The sequence below is a fragment of the Oryctolagus cuniculus genome, chromosome 1, assembly GCF_964237555.1.
Source record: "Oryctolagus cuniculus chromosome 1, mOryCun1.1, whole genome shotgun sequence".
NCBI lineage: Eukaryota > Metazoa > Chordata > Mammalia > Lagomorpha > Leporidae > Oryctolagus > Oryctolagus cuniculus.
In genome coordinates, this window is record NC_091432.1 from 148004770 (window position 1) to 148023323 (window position 18554).

Genomic DNA, 18554 nt, shown 5'->3' on the forward strand with positions numbered 1-18554 from the left:
TATTGCTCTGACTGTATTGAGGAATGTTCCTTCCATACCCAGTTTGCTTAGAGTTTTCATCATGAAAGGGTGTTGTATTTTATCAAATGCTTTCTTGGTGTCTATTGAGATAATCATATGGTTTTTCCTCTGCAGTCTGTTAATGTGGTGTGTCACATTGATTGATTTGCGAATGTTGAACCATCCCTGCATACCAGGGATAAATCCCACTTGGTCTGGGTGGATGATCTTTCTTATGTGTTGTTGCTTTCTATTGGCCAGAATTTTATTGAGGATTTTTGCATCTATGTTCATCAGGGATATTGGTCTGTAATTCTCTTTCAATGCTGCATCTTTTTCCGGCTTAGGGATTAAGGTGATGCTGGCTTCATAGAAAAAATTTGGGAGGACTCCCTCTTTTTTGATTGTTCTGAATAGTTTGAGGAGAATTGGAGTTAGTTCTTCTTTAAATGTCTGGTAGAATTCAGCAGTGAATCCATCTGGTCCTGGGCTTTTCTTTGATGGGAGGGCCTTTGTTACTCTTTCAATTTCTGTCTCAGTTATGGGTCTGTTTCGGTTTTCTTTGTCTTCCTGGTGCAATTTAGGTAGGTTGCATGTGTCCAGGAATCTATCCATTTCTGATAGGTTTCCCTGTTTGCTGGCATACAAGTCCTTGTAGTAATTTCTGATGATTCTTTTTATTTCTGTGGTGTCTGTTGTCACGTTTCCTTTTTCATCTCTGATTTTATTGATTTGGCTCTTTTCTTTTTTTAGTTAGTTGGGCCAATGGGGGGTCAATTTTGTTTATTTTTTCAAAACACCAGCTCCTCGTTTGGCTGATTTTTTGGAATGTTTTTCTTGATTCAATCCTGTTGATTTCTTCTCTGAATTTAATTATTTCTCTTCTCCTACTAGATTTGGGTCTAGTTTGCTGTAGATTTTCTAGATCCTTGAGATGCATTGAAAGCTCATCTATTTGGTGCCTTTCCAATTTCTTGATGTAGGCACCTATTGATACAAACTTTCTTCTTAACACTGCTTTTGCTGATCCCATAAGTTTTGGTGTGTTGTGTTATTATCCTCATTTACTTCCAGAAAGTTTCTGATTTCTCTTTTAATTTCTTCTATGACCCATTGTTCATTCAGGAGCATGTTGTTCAATCTCCATGTGTTTGCATATGCTCTAGGGATTCCTGAGTTGCTAATTTCCAACTTCATTCCTTTATGGTCTGAGAAGTTGCATGGTATGATTGCAATTCTTTTGAATTTCCTGAGACTTGCTTTATGGCTTGGTATGTGGTCAATCCTAGAGTAGGTTCCATGTACTGCTGAGAAGAATGTAAATGCTTAATGTGTAGGATGAAAAGTTCTGTAGATATCTGTTAGATTATTTGGGCTATCATGTCATTTAAATCTACTGTCTCCTTGTTGATCTTCTGTCCAATTGATCTATTTCTGAGAGTGGAGTATTGAAGTCCCCCAGTACTACTGTATTGGAGTCTAAGTCTCCCTTTAAGTCTCTTAACAAATCTTTTAAATAAACCGGTGCCCTGTAATTAGGTGCATATACATTGATAATCGTTATATCTTCCTGTTGAATTGATCCCTTAATCATTATATGGTGCCCCTCTTTGTCTCTCCTAACAGTTTTTGTGGTAATGTTTATGTTGTCTGATATTAAGATGGCTACACCTGCTCTTTTTTCATTTTTGTTGGCATGGTATATCTTTTTCCAGCCTTTCACTTTCAGTCTGTATGCATCTTTGTTGGGAAGATGTGTTTCTTGTAAGCAGTAAATAGATGGGTTTTGTTCCTTAACCCAATCAGCCAATCGGTGTCTTTTAACTGGACAGTTCAGGCCATTAACGTTCAATGTGACTATTGATAAGTAGTAACTTTTCCCTGACATTTGCCAAAGATATTTTCTAATATATGTTTTGAACTTCCTGTGATCTTTTGCTGTGAGGTTTCCTTCCTTTACCTTCTTTCATATTGATGGCCGTGTTTCTGTGTTTCTGTGTGTAACACATCTTTAAGCATCTTTTGCAGGACTGGACGAGTGGCAACAAAGTCTTTCAATTTCTGTTTGCTATGAAAGGTCTTTATTTCACCTTCATTCACAAATGAGAGCTTTGCAGGATATAATATTCTGGGCTGGCAGTTTTTCTCTCTTAGTACCTGGGCTATGTCTCACCATTCCCTCCTAGCTTGTAGGGTTTCTGTTGCGAAGTCAGCTGTGAGTCTAATTGGAGATCCTCTGAGAGTAATCTGACGTTTCTCTCTTGCACATTTTAGGATCTTTTCTTTATGTTTCACTGTGGTGAGTTTAATTACAACGTGTCATGGTGAGGATCTCTTTTGGTCAGGTTTATTAGGGGTTCTATGAGCTTCCTGTACTAGGATGTCTCTGTCCTTCTCCAAACCTGGGAAATTTTCTGCTAGTATCTCACTAAAAAGGCCTTCTAATTCCTTCTCTCTCTCCATGCCTTCAGGAACTCCTAGAACCTGAATGTTGGTTTTTTACTAGTATCCTGAAGATTCCCGACAATACTTTTTAGATTTCTAATTTCCTCTTCTTTTCTTTAGTTTGACTGTGTATTTTCCTGTTCTCTGTCTTCTAAGTCCGATATTCTCTCTTCTGCTTCACCCATTCTGTTTGTAAGGCTCTCTAATGTGTTTGTCATTTGATCTACTGAATTCTTGATTTCATTATGATTTCTCGTCACTATCACAGTTTCATGTTCTACTAGTTGTTTCATTTCATTTTGATTCCTCCTTAATATTTCATTTTCATGAGAGAGATTTTCTATCTTGTCCATTAAGGATTTCTGTAGTTCAATAATTTGTTTTTGAGAACTTCTTAATGTTCTTATCAATTTTTTGAGATCTGCTTCTTGCCTTTCTTCTATCTCATCATCTTCATAATCTTGAGTTGGGGTGTCTATTTCATTTGGGAGCGTCATAGTGTCTTCCTTGTTCTTGTTACCTTGGTTTTTGCGTTTGTTGTTTGGCATATTGGAGATATTCTTTGGTTTCTTCAGTGTGGTGTTTTTTCTCATTATACTGTGACTCTAGATTAAGTGGACTCTCTGCCTTTGATGGATCCTTAGAGGCTGTGATGGGTGTGGCCAGAGAGCTCTGGTTCTTCAGGGCTAAGGGTGTGCCAAAGGTGACTCACCCAGATTATTCTTTTTTGTTTTTTTCTGACTCAGTTGGGAATTAATTCCACACAGCTGAGTGGAATTGAGGGTAGTTGATGTATGAAACCTGGTGTGGGGCTCCATGGGATGGCCAGCCATGGAGCCCCCATGTCAAGGTCGGTCTGATAGCTGTTGCTGTGTTTTTATCACAAGGTGGATGTTGCTAGTTTCGGTTAGGGCGATGCTTTCCAACGGTCGGGACTTTCCAGAGGCACTGAGCCTGTCTTGTAAACAACAAGATGGTGCCGAGAACCGTGCGGTGAGCCTGCCTGCTGCGTGACACCTCATCTGATTGGCCCAAGGACACATGCACACTGCATGATCAAGCAGCTGATTGGAGTGTTCCGTGCATGGACTTGAGCTTGCTTGTAATTGTATATAAGCCATGTGCTGAGGAAGGAGGGGGCATTTTTTCCATCTCCTCTCTTCCTCCCTCCATTCTTTCTCTGTCACTGTTATTTTCTCAATAAAAGTAGAAGACCGATAAGCTGCGAGCAACGTCGTTCCTTTGCGGGCAAGGGAGCGACATCTGGCCCCTGTGGGTATTTGTCTGCTTACCACTGGGACCACACAAAGAGTTAATGCAGCCCTCAGTGTGGTCTCAAATTTCTCCGCAGTCTCTCACCAGGTTGCCCAGGTTACCGAGTTTGTGTACTCCGTGAGTTCTCTTGCCACCCCCCCCCCTCAGATTTTCACAGTCTCAGTTCGTTAGCTCCACACTTTCACTAGGTCTTAACCTCCTGTTATTTCTCCCCACCAGAGTCAGGTTTTCTGCTTGGCTAATGGCGGGTACCATTTTTCATACGTAAAATGGCACCTGCTCTTTGTCTTGCTCGGCTTTGTAAGGTGAGTGGAGAGAGAAGCTAATGTCCATGCCGATTCCCCTTATTTATTTGTTTTTTTTCTCTCCTCCAGTCAGCCTGGTGAACTTTCCCCAGTGGGGCTTCAGGCTTCATTCCCTGTAGGCTCTTTCTGCCTTTCTCCGCCAATGTCTTGGGTTACTGAGGTTTTTGTCTCACCTCCCCTTCCAGTGCTGGCACGCAGCTCCCACGGCTCAGCTTCCATGCCGTGGGCGACCTTGTTCTCCCCGTAGGTCCTCCGTGTCACATCCACTAGATCCAGAAGAGTTTTCTCTGCAATTTTTCCCTGAGCCTTTTCCTGAGACTACAGTAACTCCACTTTTATTAAACTATCTTTTCCTGGACTATCGGTGCGCGCCCTCACTATGCTGCCATCTTTGCTCCGGCTGCAAATAAAAAGTTTTTAAATATTATCATGATGGAAATAGATGAGAACAATGAAAAGTTGTTCACAAAACTAAAATCAGAAGAATTTTGACTGTCTAGAAAGACATGTCATGGAATTTCTCAAATGTCCCCAACACTTCACAGTTACTACTACTGAGATGTGGTTAGTCAAAGGTAAATGAAGTTCCTCAAAATTATCTGTTCTGGACACTTATACAATCCATAATAGCCCTATGATGTGAATATTAATTCCATTACAAATTATTAAATGCTAAAGATCTTTGTGGTCCTTCTGAATTTCTGATAATATAAATATCAGTTTGTAACACAAAGAACAAATGATAAAGAAAATTATTAAAAATCAAAAACAGCTAACATGACCCATTACTAAGGAAATCAAAAGACCTCTTTCCCACAAGAGTCTGCTATTTTGGAGCATTCATGGTGGCCAGAACAATAATTATTGATAAATGAGCTTCAAAGTCATCCTTTAGCACAACAGATTGGTAATAACATCTGTGTAAATTTAATAACACAACATAAACACTCAAAGCTACAGAGAACAAAACAATGTTATTTGGTTTGGTTTCATTTAGGGGAGCTTATTATATATTTTTTGAACAAGCCGTTCTCTCTATAAAATTCAGCAAGCAAATCTGCCTTGTCTATTATCGTTGTGAAGATAATGTAGCAAACAGATGGAGGGTTTCATATAATTTATTGAACTAAATTTAACAGGTTTGGCTTTGAGTGTTAACTTATTTTTATATTCTATTTCTGCTACGTTTGTAATAGATGCACAAACATGATTAAAAGCAGAAAATCTATATACACAGTGTGGCTGGTTTGATAATGTTTTCATTATAGGATGACATACTTCTAATTAGAAGGATTTATATTTGGGCCACCAAGAAACTTTAGCTGCAGAGCTGCTTGGGTAGCATTCATGTTGACAAAAAAAGCCTTACTAATATTGTAGAAGCATTTGAAGCCTTCCTCTACCTTGGGCCCATATGTTAAAAGACTAGAACCATATTCATTAAATTAATGATAACCTACCATACAAATGGACTATTAAACAATGAGCCACAAAGTTTAATAGGTGGAATTCAGTTCAGGTGTCAAAGTAGGAATATATCTGTAACCGATGAAACACGGAGCACTCTTTCAAAAATATGAGTCAGATAAACTGAGTGTCATTAAATGTTAAATGATAACAAGAATTCTCAAACTTCAACTTCACTTTACAATGTGAATACTACTGTTAGGGAAACTTTCATTTTATCAACACAAGGAACCAATTGGAACATAATTGAGAAATCATTTAAGTAATATCCTCCTAAAATTGGTTATTAACTCCAGTTGCCCTGTGATCATATTTCTCATTCATTGAAAGGGCAGCATGGAAGCTATAAAAGTAAAATATGTGATGGTAACTAGAAGAGAAGAGTGCTGGCTATAAGGAATGTTTCCTCTACTTTGAAAAGCAAACTGTATATACATAAGCAGATATCATAAACACATTCACATATGCACTGAAGAAATTTCAAGTAGGGGAAAATGGCAAGATACAGGTCAACATTCAGAACCTTATATTATTCAGGGATGTGAGAATACAATATACAGGGAGCTAGCTTTAAAAACCTTATAAATTTCTTTGAATTAAATTGTACTCTATGTAATTGGACTATATCCTCCAGTAAATTGCAATGTATTTGGATTTGCACTTCTGATGTTTGAAAGAGCATCTATAATTAAGAAATAGGACCTGAGTCGTCCATGCCCTCAATTAAATTCCCTGCTCCTCTTGTCAAGGTTTCCCAGTCCCTGCTCTTCTTATGCTTGACAGAGCAATGGGAGGTGAAAGAGCCTCAGATTTTAATCTCACTAGCCTTACCCTAGATGCCAGCCTTAGCAAGATTTTTATTTAAAAGGGACATGATATGATCTCATTCATCTGGCAGACTCTTTTAAAGTATGCAGGGGCATCAAAAAGTTCATGGAAAATTCACATCTTCTTTCAATTTCATTTGTCCATGAGTTGGAAAAAACCCCTCATATTTCTATTTGAATATTAGTAGTATCTAAACAAAATTAAAGTAATAGCATGCAAAAGATACAGAGCACAAAGAGACTGGGTTCTATAGAGCTTAGTCATAATTTACATTTTTAACAGTTTCTAAAGCAAACCAATATATCTTATAAGGTAAAGGAGATGGTCTTTAAATAATAATCAAAGATATGGAAATGATGTATAGACATTAAAGAGGCAATTTGAACATACAGCCTAAAAATAAGTAAAGGCAAAAATTTACTTGACAAAATATCAATATTGCTTAGTAATAAGCAAACAATCTATTTCATTGAGTTTCTATCTATCTCTGTAAAATAAGGATTTGCTCTTCAGCCAATCAATAATCACTATCCTCTACCCATAGATTATAAAACTCTCAAAGCATTATTTTTAAGGTGCTTGAATTAGTGATCTTTTCATTTTAATTGCAATAACAACTTTGTTGATTCAGTATTTGTATATTTAAGGACTAAGTTTTTTTTTACTGAAATTATGAAATTCAATCACCTTATTAACTCATAAAATTTTTGTTTATATTTTCTGAAAGTATGTACCATTATAATATTTTATATTTTAATTTTTTATTGTTTGTTTAAGTTGCAGAAAGACATAGAGAAAGAGATAAATCTCATCTGCTGGGTCACTTGCCAAAGCCTTGCAATGGTCCTCAAATGAGGCCAAACCCCAAAACCACGAACATAATCCAGGTATCCCATGTAGGTCCCAGAAACTCAATTAGTTGAGCTTTCATGTTGTCCTTCAAGATCTACATTATTTTATTATTTTTTTTTAAGTCTGTATTATTATGAAGCTGGAGTCAGGAGTCAGAGCCAGGTATAAAACCCAGGTATCCCCAGTACGGGACAGGGGCACCTTAGCTAGTATGTTAACTGCAAGGCTAAACACTCACCCCTAGTTTGTTTTAAAGTCAGAATGACCAACAGAGAGAGGGATGGACAGAGAGATGCTCCATCCACCAGTTCAATCCCCTGATGGTCACAATAGGCAGGGCTGGGCCAGGCTGAAGCCAAGAGCCAGGAGCTCAATCCAGGTCTCCCATATGAATGATAGGAGCCCAAACACTTGATTCATCTTCTGCAGCTCTTCTCAGACCATTAGCAGGAGCTGGATCAGAAGTGGTGCATCCCGGACGGCGTCACGGCTCAATGGGCTAATCCTCGCCTGCAGTGCCGGCACACCGGGTTCTAGTCCCAGTCGGGGTGCTGGATTCTGTCCCGGTTGTTCCTCTTCCAGTCCATCTCTCTGCTGTGGCCTGGGAAGGCAGTGGAGGATGCCCCAAGTCCTTGGGCCCCACACACATGGGAGACCAGGAGAAGCACCTGGCTCCTGGCTTCGGATCAGTGTGGTACGCCAGCCGCAGCGGCCATTGCGGGGTGAACCAACGGAAAAGGAAGACCTTTCTCTCTCTCTCACTGTCTAACTCTGCCTGTCCAAAAAAAGAAAAAGAGAAGTGGTGCATCTGGAACATAAACCTATATGGGATGTATCACAGGCAGTGGCTTTACTCGCAACAATGCTACAGTGCTAGTCCCCAGTATCTTACATTTTTTAAAGTCCTCTAAAAATATTTTGTGAAAACAACTACCAATCTTTCAATTAGTGTTAACATCAATTTTTTAAAAAGTTCCTATCCTTCATCTTTCTTTGTTATCTCAAGGTTTCATTTTCCCCTTCATTTCTAACAATATTTACAAGGGATTTTCTTTCTTTTGAAAATCCTCTGAATTACCTTAATTGCTCTATTTTCTGAAATATTCTTTGTTCACTCCATTCTCTGATTCTATCTTCAGACTTTCAAGAAAGCCTGTAGATGTTCATTTCTGTATTAGGAAATGTAAGAAAATTCAAAAGGTAAAACTCATTTTTTCCCGCCTTTATAAAGCACACTACTAGCTGCAAAATATTTGGAAGTTGTTGAAAGTTTTCTTTATAGCTAAAGACATAAAGATAGCAAAGGGTTTGTCACAAAGTTCATATATAGAAGAAACTCTGAGCGTGAGATCCCAGGGGAAAGAAGTGGTCATCAAAGAAGGATATACTTTTCTCTAAAGTGAGGAGAGATCTTCCACTTTGCTTATGGGCTTGTCTAAATATTGAAGGAGTTTGAGGATTCAAAAGGCTTCAATAGCCTTGGCAGCGCATGTCAAGAGCCACAGGTGATACTGATGTCATACATAAGAGTTTTAATTATTCAATTAACAACAAAAGTCACTGTGCACTAAGTTTCCATGCAGAATCTCTGTCCTCAAAGAGTTGTATTATGAGAGTTAATGGTAAAACTTGCTCTCAAAGATCTGCTTTGTATTTGTGTATGTCTCATAAGTTTTAGATAAGCCTAAGTACCCAACTCCATTGCCTGTTTCCTTAGATGTTTTTTCGATTAATGATAAAACTTGTTTTCAAAGAAAAAAAAGTATATCATCACAAAAATTGACAGAAAAATAAGAAAGAAGCAGGAGGAAAGATGGGAGTGAGTGAGGAAGGGAGGGAAAGTGGGGTGGGAAGTGTCATTATGTACTTAAAAACTGTATGTATTAGACACATAAAATTTGTTCCATTATATAATTATTTAAATAAAATATACTGACATTAGCAAAAGATAAAGAAAAGTTCATATGTAGTATAGACTGAGCATGTTATAAAAGTTTCCAGAAAGAAAACACATGACTTCTTCCCAACCTCTCTTGAGATTCAAATTTCTTTTTTAAAAAGTTTATTTTATTTGAAAGAGAGATAAAGGGAGAGATAGAGGTCTCACAACCACTCCCTCAAATACCTGCAACACATGGGGCTGGACCAGGTCAAAGCCAAGAGGCAGTAACTCAATCCAGGTCTTCCATATGAGTGACAGGAACCCCACAATTTGTTCTATCACTTGCTGTTTTCAAGTGTTTGCATTAACAGAAAGCTGGAAAGAGGAGTAGAACCAGGACTTGAACCCAGGCACTCCAATGTAAGCATCCCAAGCAGCATCCTAATGACTATGACAAACACTTGCCCTAAGATTTGTAATTTTAAGTGCTACCTAGGTAAATCACAGGCAGGTCAAATTCAGAAAGTTTAAAATCATTATCAATATTTCTATCACCTCTTGTTATTACTTCAGATTTCTATACATTTTAAATCACCAATCAGTTTCCTACTATTTGTCTTTAAGACTGTCACTCTCATTTATTCATTTCCAGTCTCTATGTATCATTGACTTAAGCAGCTAAATACCTTTCAATTTTGTCCCCATTATCTCCCTTCTATTCCCAATACCATTGCCTTAGTGAAGGGAACTCTTATCTTACAGTATTGCTTATAGTAATGTTCCCACCCCTTAATGCAGTCCTCTTCCTGTCTATCTACCCCGCAGAAAGATCTTTCTGAAACATATACCTCAAAAGAAAACAGAACACTGATGATTCCCCATGATTTATGAGATAAAGTATAAATTCCCCTTTTCAGCATCTGAGGTCTGTCCTATCTGACCACAGCGTTCCTTTCCAGCCTTGCTCTAGCCTTCGTTCATACACACCCTGTGTTCCACTTTCATGGGACTTGACATCCCCTGCATACCTAGGGTCTTTTCCCAACTCCAAGTCCCTACAGTTTTGTTCTCCTTGATAAGAATATGCTTTCCTCACTTTCCTGATCCCTACACCTTCTACAGGACTTAATACCATGGAGAAACACTCAAAAATCATTCAGGTTAGTTAGAATTAGTCCCTTCTTGATTATAATCATTGTGTCAAAAAATAGAGTTTTTTACATGTAGTTCACATATTCTTAAATAATTCAGAAGTATACCCTGAACTAAAAAATATGAATTATTAACATTCACCTGCAGTTTACCAATATCTACTATCACATCTGGTATGAGAGTAAGTCAACAAATTTTGAGTGAATAAATAAAATGACTTACTGATAGCACTAACATAGTATGTGGGACTTCACACTTTTGATGAAGAAATGAAATATTTGGCCTGTTGAAGATTCTACAAATACTCAGATATCATCAGAATGAACCATATCACAAAAAATGATTCATTTAAGATTTTTTCCTATGTACCAGCCTAAATTCTCAGTACCTTGCTGAGTTGATTATAAACAATTTTCTTCTCTAAATCAATAATAGCTGGTCTTCAGAATTGAAGAAATCTAATGGACATGAAGAATAGAACTAAATTCTTCATAGGTTATTCATTCAGTTATTAAGTAAATAATACCCTTCAAATGCCTCATCTGAACCTATCAACTTCAAAAAGGAACCACTGGAATTAGCCAACTCTCATCACAAAGGAAACCGATATAATACTCAGGAATGCCAAGGAGTTTGGAGACAAGAAGGAAGACAGGTAAGCACATGTGCACCTGCTCCCCATGTAGGACCTCTGTCCTTAATGTGTTGCACTATACGAATTAACGGTAAAACTACTACTCAAACAGTACTCTATACTTTGTGTGTTTTTGTGGGTGCAGTCTATTGAAATCTTTACTTAGTATATACTAAGTTGATCGTCTGTATATAAAGATAATTGAAAATGAATCGTGGGCCGGCGACGTGGCTCAACAGGCTAATCCTCCGCCTAGCTGCGCCAGCACAACAGGTTCTAGTCCCGGTCGGGGCGCCGGATTCTGTCCGGGTTGCCCCTCTTCCAGGCCAGCTCTCTGCTGTGGCCAGGGAGTGCAGTGGAGGATGGCCCAAGTACTTGGGCCCTGCACCCCACGGGAGACCAGGATAAGAACCTGGCTCCTGCCTTCGGATCAGCGCGGTGTGCCGGCCACAGCGCGCTGGCCGCGGCGGCCATTAGAGGGTGAACCAATGGCAAAAGGAAGACCTTTCTCTCTGTCTCTCTCTCTCTCACTGTCCACTCTGCCTGTCAAAAAAAAAAAAAAAAAAGAAAGAAAGAAAAGAAAATGAATCGTGATGAAGAATGGGATAGGAGAGGGAGTAGGAGATGGGATGGTTGCGGGTGGGAGGGAGGTTATGGTGGAGGAAAGTTGCTATATTTCAAAAGTTGTACTTTGGAAATTTATATTTATTAAATAAAAGTTTTTAAAAAAGAATATTTCTCATTTTCCTGTGAAATCAGAGCACACTCATTGTCTTCTGAGCAACTGAGAACCATTTCTATTTCACTTCACCTCTTTTGGACACACAGATTTAGGAGTGCTATTTACTGTTTAGTCAAAGCAATGGGGGTAGCTGTGCATATCACTTGTAATATTTAACTGGAGTCACTAATCTTTTTAAAAGTTAATTAATTTTGAAAGGCAGAGTGAAACACAGAGGGAGAGACACAGAGACATATCTTCCATCTTCTGATTCACCCCCAAATGTCCACAATAGCCAGAGATAGACAAAACCAAAAGTAGGAGCCAGCACTCTCTCTGGTTCTCCCATTCAGGTGGGAGAAACCCAAATAGTTGAGCATTCATCTACGATCTCCCAAGTACATTGTAAAGAACATGGATCAGAAGCACAGAGAAGTTGAGACTCAAACCAGGCACTCCAATATGGGATGAGGGCATTCCAAGTGATGGCTTAATCCAGTGAGTCACAACGCCTGTCCCTGGAGTCACTAATGTTATACAAAGGACACAAATGGTCCCTGGAAAACTTTGCTTTTGACATTGACTTTCCATCTCTAAAGTAAATTTTGAAAACTGGGTAGGATTTATATCATTCATATCAAATCCGTTTTTATCTACATCGATGGTTCTCACATATTTTTTAATATTTACAGAGAGGGAGGGATTGTGGGAGGGAGAAGAGAGAAGAGAGAGTAAAAGGGGGGAGTGGGAGAGGGAGGGGGGAGAGAAAGAGAGAGAGAGACTTTCCATCTGTTGGTTCACTCCACAAATAGCCACAACAGCCGGGGGCTGTGCCAGACTGAAGCCAAGAGCCTGGGACTCCATAAGAGAGGGTAACAGTACTTAGGCCTTCTCCCACTCTTTCCCAGGTGCAAGAACACCGAACTAGATCGGCATTCTTATGGTATGTGGTGGCATATTTATCTGCCACACAATGATGCCAGTCCCATCAATGGTTCTCAAAGCATGTTCTGGGAATCCCTAGTGGTCCCTGACACTATCAAGGGTTTTTTTTTGTTTTGTTTTGTTTTTTTTGGTTTTTGGTTTGCTTGTTCTGGTTTTTGTTTTGTTTTGTTTTAGTGAAAACTACTTTTACGGAGCAGGTAGTTAAGATACTTGTATCCTGAATTGGAGTACCTGACTTCAGCTTTCTGATAATGCAGATCCTGAGAGGTAGTAGTGACAGTTCAAATAACTGGGTCCCTGCTACCCACATGGATTGCATTCCCAGCCCAGCCCTAGCTATTAAGGGCACTTGGGAAATGAACCAGCAATTGGGAGTGTTCTCCTTCTTGCTCTCTGTCTCTCTCTTTCCCTCTCTCCCTCTCATATAAATTTGTAAAAAAAAAAATATTATATGGGCTGGCACCATGGCTCACTAGGCTAATCCTCCGCCTGTGGTGCTGGCACACTGGGTTCTAGTCCCGGTTGGGGCACCGGATTCTGTCCCGGTTGCCCCTCTTCCAGTCCATCTCTCTGCTGTGGCCCGGGAACGCAGTGGAGGATGGCCCAAGTGCTTGGGCCCTGCACCTGCATGGGAGACCAGGAGAAGCACCTGGCTCCTGCCTTCGGATCAGCACGGTGTGCTGGCCACAGCGCACCGGCCGTGGTGGCCATTGAGGGTGAACCAATGGCAAAAGGAAGACCTTTCTCACTGTCTCTCTCACTGTCTACTCTGCCTGTCAAAAAGAAAAATAAAATATTATATGAAAAATAAGACGCATGTGTATGGGAGTTTTCCAGGCTGATTTTACAACAGGCTGAATACAAAAGCAGGTAAGAGAATCAAGCAATCTTTCTTTGTGCCAGACATTAGAGATTTGCAAAAATATAAAATAATGGTACTTTCCTCATTAAATATATTTTAGAAAATAGCTATTTTCATTAAAAATGTTATTTATGGTAGCATTTAATAGCTTTAAATGAATTCATAAATTTTATGTTTGTCGTTTTTAATTTCTGTATGCTTAATAATAATAGGCATACAAGAAAACATAAGCTCTTATGGTCCTCAATTATTTTTAAGACTTTCCAAGAGTACTGAGAACAAAAAATCCTGAAATTATGATACATTTTTATAGTAAATAATATTTCTTTTTTAGTTTTTAAATATTATAGACAATTAATAATGTATTAAGAGTAAATTATGGGTTATCATTTAAACTAATTTACCATCATTTAAACTAATTTACCATCCAAATTAATACTTTCTCTTTCCAAGAAAAGTTATCAACTATTGATTTAGATTAAACATTGAATTAAACAGGAGTAGAACTGGCCATTTTTGATACTCATTCCAAATTATTCAAATTACTCTCAAGATACTTATGGCCAAGAAAGCGTCTTAACAAAAAAAAAAGATTTATTTATTTCAAAGACAGAGTTACAGAGAGAGCAGAGCCAGAGAGAGAGAGGTCTTTCATCTGCTGTTTTACCCCCAAATGACCACAATTCCCAGAGCTGAGCTGATCCGAAGCCAGGAGCCAGGGGCCTCCTCTGTGTCCCCTATGCAGGTGCAGGGGCCCAAGAACCTGGGCCATCCTCCATTGCCTTCCCAGGCCACAGCAGAGAGCTGGATTGGAAGTGGAGCAGCCAGTACCCAAACCAGTGCCCACATGTGATGCCAGCGCTGCAGGCTGGGGCTTTAACCTGCTGCACCACAGCACTGGCCCCAGAAGAGCTTCTCAAAAGATCTAGATTTCAGGATCTGACTCTTTCATGAACTTACTGGATAACTTCAGCAATGTCAATAAGTTGTTTGAGCATAATGATTTTGTTGCCTGTAAAATGAGACTAACAGTAATAATAAAGCTTACTGAGTAATACTAAGTAATATTTTTCTCAGTGCTTTGTATTTATTAATCACTTAATTCTCATGGAAGCCCTATTAAAAAAGTAGCTCTTATCTTACTTTTCAGAGAAGAAAATTGAACCATAGAAAAATAAACTTATCCAAGACAATTAGAATGGGGATTTGAACCCATAAATCAGAGTTTTGCATGTGATTATATGAGAACACTTTGAAATATTCGTGGAAAATGTATAGTATAAAAAACTCTCAATGGACTTCAAATATTTTTGTACAAAAATAAATTTATCTTTTAATTCCATTGTCCATGAACTTTTTGGAGAACCCTTGTATGATGCTTCTCCGATTCCATCAGCCCTATATAATATGATAGCTTTCTCAACAGTGCATGCCATGTATGCTGAACGGCAATCTACAGGATTCCAGCTTTAACTTCACAGACCCTGTATCCCCAGGTTCCTTTTCTTTTAGCTTTCCTTTACCCCTCTTCTGGTAACTTTTTTCTCTGATGTTATTTTCAAAATATGAGCCTTTGGATTACAGAGAAAATGTTCATTATGTTACTCTCAAGTTACCTTAAATTTGCCAATATGTACATTTCCAAATGGACTGAAGAAAATACATCTATGAACTGAATGCATGTAACCCATAAGCAGTCATTATACAAGCACTGACAGCTAAATGAACTCAATCTTACTTCATTTGATAATTATATTATCACATATCATGTGATATGAGACCAAAAATGTTGAGAAAATTAGGCAATGATTATAAAAAAGAATACTACTACTACCATGTCACAGAATGAGTCTACTTGGACAGAACTGTTCAGAGAACATATTATCTGAAATACTGACTCAGAAACCCTATGGAAAAGCTGAAGGTTAGGCATGTGAGAAAGTACAAGGGGGTATATTATGTCACTTCCCAACTCAAAGCACTCTAGTGACTTCTAAATATTAGAAAGTTATAATAAAAAATACCTCCAAATCTCAGTCTAAAAACTTCACCCAGTCTTCCCTCCTGATACTCTTATCGTAATCTCTACACCTTGGCCAGGCATGCCTCTTTTCCTTTCCTTTGATATATTTAATTTCATTTCAGGGTCTTTGGATTGTGGTTCCCTTAGACGTTGGATATCTCCTTTCCAAAACTTTCAGGCTAAATAAATTTGTTTAAGAGGCCTGTCCTTAGTACCTGATATAATTAGCACTGCAAATGCCACTCCCTATACTATTATAATATCTCATTTAGGGGCCGGTGCTGTGGTGCAGTGGGTTAACGCCCTAGCCTGAAGCGCTGGCATCCTATATGGGATGATTCAAGACCCAGCTGATCCTCTTCCAATACAGCTCTCTGCTATGGCCTGGGAAAGCAGTAGAAGATGGCCCAAGTCCTTGGGCCCCTGTACCCACGTGGGAGACCTGGAGGAAGCTCCTGGCTCCTGGCTTCAGACTGGCACAGTTCTGGCCATTGCAGCCAATTGGGGAGTGAACCAGTGGATGGAAGACCTCTCTCTCTCTCTCTCTGCCTCTCCTCTCTTTGTGTAACTCTGACTTTCAAATAAATAAATAAATTTTTTTTAAATATCTCATTTAATTGTTTTTCTTTCTTTCTTTTCTTTTCTTTTCTTACTTTCTTTCTTTCTTTTTTTTTTTTTTTTTTTTTTTTTTTTTTTTTGGACAGGCAGAGTTAGACAGTGAGAGAGAGAGAGAGAGAAAGGTCTTCCTTCTGTTGGTTCACCCCCCAAATGGCCACTACGGCTGGCGTGCTGCACCAATCCAAAGCCAGGAGCCAGGTGCTTCCTCCTGGTTTCCCATGCGGGTGCAGGGCCCAAGCACTTGGGCCATCCTCCACTGCACTCCCGGGCCACAGCAGAGAGCTGGACTGGAAGAGGGGCAACCAGGGTCAGAACCCAGTGCCCCAACTGAGACTAGAACCTGGGGTGCCAGCGCTGCAGGCGGAGGATTAACCAAGTGAGTTGCGGTGCCGGCAGAATTATTTCTTATGATTTATATATGCTAGTTGTATTTTTATTTATTTGTTTACTTGTCCATTTTCTTTCTTCTCATGATAAAAATTATAAACAAACAGCAGAGAACTTATCCTGTCATTTGCCCAAGAGTGCCTGACATTTAGAAGGCACTTAATAAAATTTTCTGAGTTAACACTGAATAAATGAAGGACTCAGAAATGGTGTTTTTATGCATAATCATGGAGATACAAATTCTAATATGTATGAAGCCATTACAGAAATATATTTTCAGCTCTCTGAGGATAATTTCTTTCCCCTCATTGTCCAAAGGAAGAAGGATTATGCAATCAAGTTTCCCTGGAACTTCTGAATAATTAGCTGGAGAAATGAGAGATTGAGAGACATGATCTAACTGATACTCTGACTAAACTCAGTTGAGAGTGTCTGCATGCATTATTTATTACACACACACACATACACACACATTCAGCTTATTTCTATTTGCACATCAGCATTTACACCAATGAAGAAACTCCAGATGAGTCTACCTAAAAACATCTGAACATGTCATTTATTCTAGCAATTAAAAATTAATACAGTAATGAAGCAACACACACACACACACATCATTAAAAGTATACTTGTGTAGTACATCTATTAAGCTTTATACTTAATATACATCTATATTGTGTAGGACATCTATTAAGCTTTATACTTTTGGGGACAGCGCTGTGGCGTAGCAGGTACAGCCGCCACCTGCAGTACCGGCTCTCTGTTATTGCCTGACAGAGCAGCAGAAGATGGCCCATGTCCTTGGGCCCCTGAATCCTCATGGGAGCCCTGAGGAAGCTCCAGGCTTTGGGTCAGCATAGCTCTGGCCATTGCAGCCAAGTGGAGATTGAACCAGAGGATGGAAGACCCCCCCCCACCTCTGCCTCTCCTCTCTCTGTGTAATTTTGACTTTCAAATAAATAAATAAATCTTTAAAAAAAAAAAACTGTACTAAAGAAACTGATACTTTATTTCAGGAGAATGTTAGGCAAACAGAACTCTAGTGTTTCTCTGTTAAGCATACTTTTCCACGCAAGTAATCTGAACTTTGAACCCCCACTTCATGTTTTCTCAAGGAACACTCATCCAGTGCCCTTCCTATCACAGAAACAAGTTATAACCTAATCTGGAAAAATCAAACATCTCTATCTCCATGTCAACATTTTTTTTTTCTTTCAGGAATTAGCAACTATTTAATACAAGGCCAATCATTGCATTGTTTTCATTAAGAGTTACCGAGAGAGAGATCTTCCACTGACAGGTTCCCTCTCCAGATGGCTGCAACAGCCAGTGTGGAGTCAGGCCCGAGCCAGGAGCTTCTAAGGGCCCAAACAAGTGGACCACCTTGTCCTGATTTTCCCAGGCTACTAGCAGGGAGCTGCATCAGAGACTTGCATGAGCGCCCATGTGGAACGTCAGCACTGCAAGCTGCTACAGCTTTACGGGCTACACCACAATGCCACAAAATCTCCCATATTTTAAGGTTACCTGACAAACCACCTGAATCCCACCTGGAAATTTAGTTTACTTACGCAGTGTAAAGCAACATAATCACAGGTTGCAGAAATGAGGCTTGGACATCTTTAGGAAGCCCTTAATGTGCCTATCACATGGACTGAACACCTTGAAACTGCCAGATTCAGTTAAAAGGCAATTATATACTGCGAAGAGCAACATAACTTATTTTTTTTTTTTTTGGCAGGCAGAGTTAAAGAGAGAGAGAGAGAGAGAGAGAGAGAGAAAGGTCTTGCTTTTTCCATTGCTTCACACCACCCCCCAAGTGGCCACTAACGCCGGTGCCTTATGGCCAGAGCTGGACTGGAAGAGGAGCAACCAGGACAGAATCCGGTGCCCCGACCAGGGCTAGAACCCAGGATGCAGGCGCTGCAGGCAGAGGATTAGCTAGTGAGCAGTGGAGCTGGCCAACAACTTATTTTTTTTTTTAATTTATTTCTTTATTTTTGAAAGGTCAACTGACAGAAAAGGAGCAATCTTCAATCCACTGGTTCACTCCCCAAATGGCCACAATGGCCAAGGCTAGTCCTGGCCAAAGCCAGTGCTCAAAACTCCATCGAGTTTCCCACTTGGGAAGCAGGAGGAAAAGCACTTTGGCCATACT